The sequence below is a fragment of the Cyprinus carpio genome, unplaced genomic scaffold (genome assembly GCF_018340385.1).
Source record: "Cyprinus carpio isolate SPL01 unplaced genomic scaffold, ASM1834038v1 S000000677, whole genome shotgun sequence".
NCBI classification, from domain to species: domain Eukaryota; kingdom Metazoa; phylum Chordata; class Actinopteri; order Cypriniformes; family Cyprinidae; genus Cyprinus; species Cyprinus carpio.
Genome location: NW_024873411.1, coordinates 60,716 through 70,425, shown reverse-complemented (window position 1 = coordinate 70,425; position 9,710 = coordinate 60,716). Strand labels below are relative to the sequence as shown.

Below are 9,710 nucleotides of genomic sequence, written 5' to 3'. Positions count from 1 at the left end.
GCTAAACAATAATGCATTTTGTGTTAGCAGCAAGGATTAATGTGCTTCATATGAATAATGATATTTGGGTGAATATGGCGTTGTTTGTATTTAGTTTGTAAGTAAATTTGTAGTAAATTTTAGTACAGGCTACTGTATTATAGTTTTTACTGTACAGGTTTGCAAGTTCGGCTAGACTATGTATTGCATGTGATCTTTTACATGTGTTGTGACAAAAAAAAAAATCTATTGTTGATCCATTTGTCAACGTAGAAAATATGTGGTGAACAAATGTGTACAAGATAAAAATTACAAATTATAACCAAAACTGTGAAATAATGATAATTGTTTTACTAAAGAAATTAAGAATCAGTCAGGCAGTGATAGAAAATTCAGGTTCAAGGTTTTATTATTTACAATGGGGAGAGCTAACTTGAGCTACTCAGAATCAGGAGACCAGTTTGTGCAGTGGAGAAGAGAGAATCTATAATTCATTATCCGTAGAGGCATCTGTGGAGCCATGCTCATATGGGTCTTCATTATCTTTTTCAACAACAGTTCCACCATTCCCATTTACCACTATTTGGGAGTAGGTTTCTTTCACAGCTACCAGGTCTGTTTTGAGCTCCTAACATTTTTGGAGGACAGCACTGTGCAAGCCATGGTAAGCTTGACCAGACAGTCCTGAAGGGTAGCCTAAAAATCAAATTGGGATATACAATAAAAAAGCAATTAACCAAAACATCAATCTGGCAGTTTGTATGAATTATCATCTGCAAGCAGTGCTCCTGTAGCTCAAGTGGTAGAGCATTGCGTTACAAAGCGCAAAGTTGGGGGTTTGATTCCCCGGGAACACATGATAGGTAAAAATTGATAGCCTGAATGCACTGTAAGTCGCTTTGGATAAAAGCGTCTGCTAAATGCATAAATATAAATATAATATAAATATATGAAATAAACAGCATTGAGAAATTAGTACTCACTCTGTGTGGCCAGGTCATCTGATAGTACATTAGCCTGGTCCTTCAAGGCCCTGCAGGTTCTTGTAAGATGAGTCCAATGTTGTTTCATTTCCTCTAAAATTATAGCCTCTTCCTCAATCAGTCTCTCCAGCTGCATCACCTTGTCAAAAAACTTCTTCTTCATGCCTAACAAGTGTCTGGTTCTATGAAGACAAATGACCGATTGAATTTACCACCATATTAAAATACTACCTCTTAATGCCTTTTTGGGAGTAAAATTCATTAATGGTACAATTCTTTGTCCCTGCAACATAGGCAACAAGTGTTTGGTGTTGAATCTACAGTGTGGAAAAGAAAAGGGCGAGCCACCTTGACACATTAATCTGAGGAATCAGACCTTTACTCATTTTCTCGAGTGTAGTTTGAGTTGGCAAAAACAAAATGGTTTAAAAATAAAATTTAATATTGTCTGTCCCAGATTTTCCAAAACAAACGAAAAGCACATGGGCCTCTTTCCTTTGAAAGTCGGAGCTTAATGAGGTAAGTGTTTAAATGAAGATTCACTAAAATTGTTAATGTCAAACTTTACATACCAGAATCCCAAGGCCAGATAGGGCCTTCTGTTGCCAGAAGGTCTTCAACTGAATCTACAGATTCTGTAGTGTTTGGAAGATTGTATTGTATTGGGATATGGCATTAAACAGCTTTTTCTTATCCTCTCTAATCCGTCTTTGGATCTTGTGTCGCTGTTTGTTACGGTCTGCAGCAAAAAACACAGCAAAAAGAATTTTAAGGAGGATATGCATAAAGTTGGTCATTGTGCTAATGGACATCCAAAAGGCGCCTTACAAATTATGTTATAAAGCGCACATATCATCAGTGACTAAAAATGCAATTGTAGAATATTTTGACCGGAATGTGGCCAATGTTCAAGTAATGCAGGGAGTTGGGTGATGGTAACATTGGACATATAGGAAGGCAGGACTGTTCACTCAATGTAGGAAGGTTATGTAGTGGTTTAAGTGCACAGTATAGATGGAAGACTTTGTTCAGTGTTAAGATGTAATCAAATTTAAATTACTTAGCTACAGCTATAGATATCACATTTTAAAATGAACTCCACAAGTACATGAAGGCATGGAGGCTACTTACTGGTTACTCGATACAGATCCCTCTTTTTCTGCTGGATTCCCAAGAATAGGCCTTCAATCAGATGTTGCAACGCCACTGGATCATCTGTTCTGAGGTCATCTGGTGCTGTAAAGTATTTGTGAAGGTATTTGATCAGTATCATGCATTTTCTGTGCTATCAAAAATAGAACAATTATACTATTTCTATAAAACACCTTATACATTAAATATGGTAAAAGGAGTATTCAATAAGAAGAATGTAGTAGGAACACATGTAAAAACAAAAAAGGACATCCACAAATGTTCTGCTAAAGAATCTGAAAACATTTGTTCATTTTGATCATTTTTCAAGGGTAAGAAAGTATTATAAATTTGAGGGAGAAACTACATTACCTAAGTTTAATTATTAACTTAGCATTTCGAGCCATTTCTTTGCTGATTTTCACTTTTGTTGTCGCATGTTTTCTCAGCGAGCTTCCCCTACTGCTGTGAGGACTATATTTCACAACACTCGTTGTAAAAAAACAACAACTTATTTTTCTATCTATAGAAAAAAAAAATATATATATATATTCTATCGATAGGAGACAGCAACAGGTACATACTTACTGTCAACTGCCCACTGTCTCACATCAGTGACCCACTGTTGCAGTTCCTCATCAGACCTTTGCGTGCACTTCTTTATAGCCTCAATGTCCTCTTTGACTTCCTTTGTCTTTTGGATAGTCTCAAAAGAATAATTAATGAAAAGTCACAAACCTTCGGCAATACTGAAAGTATTAGATACTTAGTATGTACAGCTTATCAGTGGACTTTAGTCAATTGAAATTTAACCTTCATTGATGAAATCTTTTTTACTTACTTTCAAGTACCGTGTAGACAAGTACTTGTGCAGGTTTCTTTTTTTTTTCGCTCATTCCATCCTCTGGCATGCAATTTGATCATATCTACTCATGCTGTAATGATGAAAGGCATAAATGTGCTTTTCAATTAGTGGTTAGTCACAGAGTATGATGAATGAAATAATATTAAAAAAATAATAAAAAAAAAATCTTTGCTGATTTTCACTTTTGTTGTCGCATGTTTTCTCAGCGAGCTTCCCCTACTGCTGTGAGGACTATATTTCACAACACTCGTTGTAAAAAAACAACAACTTATTTTTCTATCTATAGAAAAAAAATATATATATATATATTCTATCGATAGGAGACAGCAACAGGTACATACTTACTGTCAACTGCCCACTGTCTCACATCAGTGAACCACTGTTGCAGTTCCTCATCAGACCTTTGCGTGCACTTCTTTATAGCCTCAATGTCCTCTTTGACTTCCTTTGTCTTTTGGATAGTCTCAAAAGAATAATTAATGGAAAGTCACAAACCTTCGGCAATACTGAAAGTATTAGATACTTAGTATGTACAGCTTATCAGTGGACTTTAGTCAATTGAAATTTAACCTTCATTGATGAAATCTTTTTTACTTACTTTCAAGTACCGTGTAGACAAGTACTTGTGCAGGTTTTTTTTTTTTTATCGCTCATTCCATCCTCTGGCATGCAATTTGATCATATCTACTCATGCTGTAATGATGAAAGGCATAAATGTGCTTTTCAATTAGTGGTTAGTCACAGAGTATGATGAATGAAATAATATAAAAAAAAAATAAAAAATAAAAAAAAAACAAGCTGTTTTAACAATTACAATGCTTCCAAAGCACAATACATGAGAACTGTTAAAAAGGACCACTTACCAGCCTTACTCATGTATTTTGTAGTTAGAGCCACATGGGACAAAAAGCTGTTCACTTGTTCAACTTCACCAATTGTTGTGCCTGCCCCTGTTTCTTTTTTGCCACCCCACTGCACCTACAGCATGCTCACCAGATGTCCAAACATGTACAAAAATTGGTACACACATGTAACACACCAATACCTACAAAAAAGTCTCTTGGAATGAAATTCGAATCCCAACAGGAAGTCAGTTATTTTGAATTTTCTCTGCAAAATTTGTGTCGTTTTTGCTATTTTCAGGGGTTGGACATTAAAAAACTCCTCCTAGAGATTTATTCAGATCAACACCAAACTTGGTCAGTATAATCTAACGGCCTTTGCGATGTAAATTTGCGAAGATCTTGAGGTTTCGTTGAAGGGCGTGTCTGTGGCAGCCTTACAAATTTCGATGTTTCGCCCTGAGAAAGGAAGTTGCTATAACTCAGATATACAATGTCCAATCTGCCTCAAACTTCACATGTTTGATAAGACTTCTGACCTGAACAGATTGACATGCCCAAATTCAGATATAGCCATAGCACCACCTGCTGGAAACAGGAAGTGACATGTTTTACGCTGTAACAAACTACTCCTAGAAATTTTATGACACTTTATAATTTTTTATTTTTTTTTGGTCAGTCTAATGTAAAGGCCTTTGCGATGTTAAATTGTGAACATCTTGAGTTTTCATTAAAGGGTGTGTCCATGGCGCCGTGACAAAGTTCGATGCCTCGCCATAGGAATAGAAGTTGTTGTAACTCAAGCATAAAATGTCCGATCTTCCCCAAACTTCACATGTTCGAAAAGAGTCTTGGCCTGAACAGATCTGATGGTTAATATTCCACTATAATCATAGCGCCACCTGCTGGCAACAGGAAATGGCTTGTTTTACACTAACTAAAACTTGCAATGTCCAATCTGCACCAAACTTTAAATACTTGGAAAGAGTCATGGCCTGAAGACATCTAAAGGCCAATATTCAGTTATAATCATTGTGCCACCTGCTGGCAATAGGACACCTCATGCTTTATACTAACTCAAAAATTCAACGTGGTCTCATGGCAAATACGTAACTCTGCATACTTTTTTGCAGCGCCACAAGTATGTAACACCCGGTACGTATTGCTACAGTTTCGAAACACAAACATCCACTGGGGTCGCTAAAGAGAAGGACTGCATGTGACATTGCGATCGACAGTAAGAGCAGAGGTATGTACACTAGTATATCCCATTATCCTAAAACTGTGTTATTTTATTGATAAATGTTAGTGATATGTGTTGTTTTACTGAATCATGTTTGCTGTAATGGTAAATGTAATGGTAAATGGTAATGGTATGATTATAACTGAAATATTGGCCTTAAAATCTGTTGAGACCAGGAATCTTATCAAACATGTGAAGTTTAGGGCAGATCAGACATTTCAATTTTAAGTTAGTGTAAAATAAGTCATTTCCTGTTGCCAGCAGTTGGCGCTATAATTATTATTGAATATTGGTCTTTAGATGTGTTCAGGCCAGGACTCTTATAAAACGTGTGAAGTTTGGGGTGGATTAGGCATTGTATGCATGAGTTACAACAACTTCCTGTTTCATAGTATTAATCGCATCCTTTAGCACATAGTAAGTGTTGCTAGCATGTTTGAGAATATTTCTAGCATGATTAGCACACAATGACATAATTTACGGTGTTGCTAATAGTGCATAAAAGTATTAAAACATGTCACTTCCTGTTGTCAGTAGGTGGCACTATAACTATAACCAAATATGAACATTTAAAAAACTACAGGCCAGGACACTAATCAAACTTGTGAAGCTTGAAGCAGATTGGACATAGTATGCACGAGTTACAGTAATGTTCTACTTCACTGCATTAATAGCATGCTTTAACACTGAGCTAAGTGTTGCTAGCATGTTTAAGCATGCTTCTAAAATTTTGCCAGCCTATTTAACACGTTGATGCTTTTTATTATTTTGCAAGGAGTCCATAACAATGTTAAACATGCCACTTCCTGTTGCCATCAGGTGGCGCTATGACTAAAATCAAATACAGGCATGTTGATGTGTTCAGGACAAGACTCTTGTGAAACGTGTGAAGTTTGGGGCAGATCGGATATTGCTAGCCTGAGTTACAGCAACTTACTTTTTCACTGCATTAGTAGCATGCTTTAGCACTTAGCTAAGTGCTACTAGCATGTTTTAGTATGTTTTTAACATGTTGCCAGTGTATTTAGCACTTCCTGACACTTTTTAATATGTTGCCAGGAGTCAATAACAGTGTTAAACATGACACTTCCTGTTGCCAGTAGGTGGCACTATGACTATAACCCGAATAAGGGCATGTTGATGTATTCCGGACAGGACTCTTGTCAAACGTTTGAAGTTTGGGGCAGATTGATCATTGCTTGCCTGAGTTACAGCAATTTCCTTTTTCACTGCATTAGTAACATTCTTTAGCACTTAGCTAAGTGCTACTAGCATGTATAAGTATTTTTCTAGCATGTTGCCAGCCTATTTAACACTTGTTGACACTTTTTAATATGTTCCTAGGAGTCCATTACAGTGTTAACCATGTCACTTCCTGTTACAAGCAGGTGGTGCTATGTCTATAACAAAATTTGTGAATGGGTATTTGTTCAGGGCATAAAACCTATCAAATGTATGAAGTTTGGGGCAGATCGGACATTGCTTGCCTGAGTTAAAACAACTTCCTGTTTCATAGTATCAATAGCATGCTTTAGCACTTAGTTAATGTTGTTAGCATGTTTGGGAATATTTCTAGCATGTTTAGCACACAATGGCATATTTTTTTTTGTTTGCTAATAGTGCATATCAGTGAAAAACATGTCACTTCCTGTTGCCAGTAGGTGGCGCTATAGCTATAAACAAATATGAACATGTAGATGTCTTCGGGCCAGGACTCTAATCAAACATGTGAAGTTTGAGGCAGATTGGACAATGTATGCTTGAGTTACAGTAATGTTCTATTTCACTGCATTAATAGCATGCTTTAACACTGAGCTAAATGTTGCTAGCATGTTAAAGCATGCTTCTAGAATTTTGCCAGCCTATTTAACACATGTTGATGCTTTTTATTATTTTGCAAGGAGTCCCTAACAGTGTTTAACAAGACACTTCCTGTTGCCAGTAGGTGGCGCTATGACTATAACCGAATACGGGCATGTTGATGTGTTCAGGACAGGACTCTTGTCAAACGTTTGAAGTTTGGGCCAGATCGGACTTTGCTGGCCTGAGTTACAGCAACTTCCTTTTTCACTGCATTAGTAGCATGCTTTAGCACTTAGCGAAGTGTTGCTAGCATGCTTTAGTATGTTTCTAGCATGTTTCCAGCCTATTTAACACTTGTTGACACTTTTTAATATGTTCCTAGGAGTCCATAACAGTTTTAACCATGTCACTTCCTGTTGCCAGCAGGTGGCGCTATGACTATAACTGAATTTGGTCATTAGTGTTTGTTCAGGACAGAACACCTACTCACACATTTGAAGTTTGGGGCAGATCGGACATTGCTTGCCTGAGTTACAGCAACTTCCTGTTTCACGGCGAAACATCAAACTTTGTCAGGCCGCCAGGGACACACCCCTTGACTAAAACTCAAAACCTTCGCAATTTAACATCACAAAGGTCTTATGATGACCCTCACCAAATTTGAAGACAATCCGATTAAAACTGTAGGAGGAGTTCGTCAAAGTACGAGGCATGGAAATGGCAAAAACTGCACAAAAATCTTACAGGAAATTCAAAATAACTTACTTCCTGTTGGGTTTTGGATTTTGTACCAAGAGACTTTTTTGTAGATAATGGTGTGCCACACGTGCGTACCAATTTTCATGCATGTACGTGAAACGTAGCTCGAGGCGCACTCCGTTGAAATTTAATAGGTGGCGCTATCGAGCCATTTTGCCACACCGACTTCTGAAACCTATATCAGATGTAAATTTTCGCCAGTTCTGATGCGTGTGCAAAGTTTCGTGAGTTTTGGAGCATGTTTAGGCCCTCAAAAATGCGACTCATTGCGGAGAAGAAGAAGAAGAAGAAAAATTAAAGCTGCAAGCAGCGATGAACGGGCCCTCGCACCCGGGCTCACCACCACCGGGTGGCTTTTGTAAAACAGCGAACGGCGAGAAATATGCGTTTAATGTGGTAAATATAAGAGGAATATGCCAAACTCATTTATATGTGCCAATCTTCCTGCTGCCAGCTGGTGGCGCTATTACTATAACTGGATTTTGTCATGTAGATTTCTTCAGTCCAGCACTTTTATCAAGCATATGAAATTTAGGGCAGATTGAACATGGAATGTTTCAGTTAGTATAAAGTATACAGTGTCCTATTGCCAACAGGTGGCACTATGATTATAACTGAACATTGGCCTTTAGATATCTTCAGGCCATGACTCTTATCAAATATTTGAAGTTTGGTGCAGATTGGACATTGCACGTTTAAGTTAGTGTAAAATAAGCCATTTTCTGTTGTCAGAAGGTGGCGCTATGATTATAGTGGAATAATGACCTTCAGATGTGTTCAGGCCAAGACTCTTTTCGAACATGTGAAGTTTGGGGAAGATCGGACATCTTATGCCTGAGTTACAACAACTTCTATTCCAATGGTGAGACATCGAACTTTGTCACGGCGCCATGGCCACACCCTTTAATGAAACCTCAAGATGTTCACAATTTAACATCGCAAAGGCCTTTAGATTAGACTGACCAAAAAAAATAATAAAATGTCATAAAATATCTAGGAGTAGTTTGTTACGGCGTAAAACATGTCACTTCCTGTTGCCAGCAGGTGGCGCTATAGCGATATCTGAATATTGGCATGTAGATATATTCAGGTCAGGAGTCTTCTCAAACATGTGAAGTTTGGGGCAGATTGGACATTGTATGTCTGAGTTATAGCAACTTCCTTTCTCATGGCGAAACATCGAAATTTGTAAGGCCGCCACAGACACGCCCTTAAACGAAACCTCAAGATCTTCGCAATTTAACATCGCAAAGGCCTTTAGATTACACTAACAAAGTTTGGTGTTGATCTGAATAAATCTCAAGGAGGAGTTCGTTAAAGTACAACCCCTGAAAATGGCAAAAACGACACAAATTTTGCAGAGAAAATTCAAAATAACTGACTTCCTGTTGGGATTCGAATTTTGCACCAAGAGACTTTTTTGTAGGTACTGGTGTGTTACATGTGTGTACCGATATTTGTACATGTACGTGAAACGTAGCTCGAGGTGCACTCCGTTGAAAATGTATAGGTGGCGCTATCGAGGCATTTTGCCACACCCAATGGAATATTGGCCTTCAGATGTGTTCAAGCCAGGACTCTTATCGAACATGTGAAGTTTGGGCAAGATCGGACATTTTATGCCTGAGTTACAATAACTTTTATTCCCATGGCGAGACATCGAACTTTGTGACGGCGCCATGGACACGCCCTTTAACGAAAACTCAAGATCTTCACAATTTAACATCGCACAGGCCTTTAGAATAGAGTGACTGAAAAAAAAAAAATGTATGTCATAAAATTTCTCGGGGTAGTTTGTTACAGTGTAAAATATGTCACTTCCTGTTGCCAGTAGGTGGCGCTATGACGATAACTGAATATGGGCATATCAATCGGTTCAGGTCAGGAGTCTTATCAAACATGTGAAGTTTGTGGCAGATTGGACATTGTATGTCTGAGTTATAGCAACTTCATTTTTCATGGCGAATCATCGAAATTCGTCAGGCCGCCACGGACACTCCCTTCAACGAAAACTCAAGATCTTCGCAATTTAACATCGCAAAGGCCTTTAGATTAGGCATACCAAATTTGTTGTTGATCTGAATAAATCTCTAGGAGGAGTTCGT

General features: G+C 37.9%; 2 long non-coding RNA genes across 2 annotated transcripts; both read right to left on the bottom strand.

Moving 5' to 3' along the window:
- Nucleotides 1–361: 361 nt before the first annotated feature.
- Nucleotides 362–3,141, bottom strand: LOC122143053. Its single transcript, XR_006158938.1, has 5 exons — nucleotides 2,682–3,141; nucleotides 2,094–2,198; nucleotides 1,535–1,701; nucleotides 963–1,144; nucleotides 362–675 (listed from the first exon to the last, which is right to left on the bottom strand). It is a non-coding gene; the product is annotated as an uncharacterized LOC122143053 (long non-coding RNA).
- Nucleotides 3,142–3,605: 464 nt separating this feature from the next.
- On the bottom strand, nucleotides 3,606–4,306 carry LOC122143052. The gene is made up of 2 exons (XR_006158937.1): nucleotides 3,822–4,306; nucleotides 3,606–3,651 (listed from the first exon to the last, which is right to left on the bottom strand). It is a non-coding gene; the product is annotated as an uncharacterized LOC122143052 (long non-coding RNA).
- Between the last annotated feature and the right edge of the window lie 5,404 nt (nucleotides 4,307–9,710).